Source organism: Sminthopsis crassicaudata, chromosome 2 (assembly GCF_048593235.1).
Source record: "Sminthopsis crassicaudata isolate SCR6 chromosome 2, ASM4859323v1, whole genome shotgun sequence".
NCBI lineage: Eukaryota > Metazoa > Chordata > Mammalia > Dasyuromorphia > Dasyuridae > Sminthopsis > Sminthopsis crassicaudata.
Genome location: NC_133618.1, coordinates 516,127,498 through 516,129,574, shown reverse-complemented (window position 1 = coordinate 516,129,574; position 2,077 = coordinate 516,127,498).

Below are 2,077 nucleotides of genomic sequence, written 5' to 3'. Positions count from 1 at the left end.
AGGAGGGGAAAATTGGGAACATAAGTGAGTACAAGGGATAATGTCATAAAAAATTATCCATATGAACCCATGCAAAAAATTATAATTATAAAATTAATTTTAAAAAATTTTAAAAATAAATAAATATAAAAATAATTTTTTTTTTAAAGCTGACCTCTTCTCTAAACTGTTGTATTATCTCCACATTTAACAGTGGTCTGATCTAATGAGATTTCACCAAGATGAAATGATTATCTGTTAATATTCAATCGTTTCTTTGCTTAGATAATTTATAATGAATAATGCTGAAGATGGGAGAAAGGGAAAAAAAAATCAGTAATTTATGTATACATTCCCTGACCTTATGGTTTGTCTATCTACAAAACTGAGCCAACATTTTTGACTGAATGAACAAATTTCATTATTTTTAAAAAAATCAACTGATACTGGAACTGTTTATGCTTTTGAAATACACTTATCAAATATTATTTTGAATTACAGTTCTTTGCTAGATAAAAATCCTACTCATAATGGAGAAAGATGGCCTGGAGGTGATACTAGTTATTTTTTCCCTTTCTTTTTTAAAATTTATTTTAAATTTAAATATAAAAGAGGAAAAGAAAAAAAAATAAAATCATTTCCATGTACAAAGAGGAACATGGGAGAATTCAAAATATATATAAAAAAAACAAATTTGTATTTCAAGTATATATAATAAATATTAAAGATTGTGTTCACAACTGTCCACCTTTGCTGCCTTGTTGGTTTTCTTTTGTTTTCTGCTGTAAACTTTTTAATTTATTATATATGGAATATTATTGTTCTGTAAGAAATGACCAACTGGATGATTTCAAAAAGGCCTGGAGAGACTTACATGAACTGAATGCTGAGTGAAATGAGCAGGATCAACAGATCATTATATACTTGAACAACAATATTATATGATGATCAATTCTGATGGATGTGCTATCTTCAACAATGAGATGAACAAAATAAATTCCAATAGAGCTGCAATAAACTGAACCAGCTACAACCAGTGAAAGAACTCTGGGAGACGAGTATGAACCACTACACAGAATTTCCAATCCCTCCAATTTTGTCTGCCTGCATTTTGGATTTCCGTCACAGGCTAAATGTACACTATTTCAAAGTTTGATTCGGCAAAACAGTTGTTTGTTCATGAATACATATATTGTATTTAATTTATACTCTAACATATTTAAACATCTTTACAGTCAAAGTTCTGATAAAGACCTCAGTTCCAAAACATGTAGAGAATTGACTCTAATTTATAAGAAATCAAGCCATTCTCCAATTGATAAGTGGTCAAAGGATATGAACAGAAAATTCTCAGACAAAGAAATTGAAACTATTTCTATCCATATGAAAAGATGCTCCAAGTCAGTTTTAATCAGAGAAATGCAAATTAAGACAACTCTGAGATACTACTACACATCTGTCTGATTGGCTAGAATGACAGGAAAAGATAATGCGGAATGTTGGAGGGGATGTGGGAAAATTGGGACACTGATACATTGTTGGTGGAATTGTGAATATAACCAGCCATTCTGATTTGGAAATATGCTCAAAAAGTTATCAAACTGTGCATACCCTTTGATCCAGCACTGCTTCTACTGGGCTATATCCCAAAGAGATCTTAAAGAAGGGAAAGGGATTTGTATGTGCAAGAATGTTTGTGGCAGCCCTCTTTGTAGTGGCCAGAAACTGGAAACTGAGTGGATGCCCATCAATTGGAGAATGTCTAAATAAATTGATAATTTATAATTGGCTAAATATGAATATTATGGAATATTATTGTTCTGTAAGAAATGACCAGCAGGATGATTTCAGAAAGGCCTTTAGAGACTTAGACAAACTAATGCTGAGTGAAATGAGCAGGAGCAGGAGATCATTATATACTTCAACAACAATACCATATTTTGATCAATTCTGATGGACAAGGCCATCTTCAACAATGAGATGAACCAAATCAGTTCAAATAGAGCAGTAATGGATTGAACCAGCTATCCCCAGCAAAAGAACTCTGGGAGATGAGTATGAACCCTACATAGAATTACCAATCGCTCTATTTTTGTCC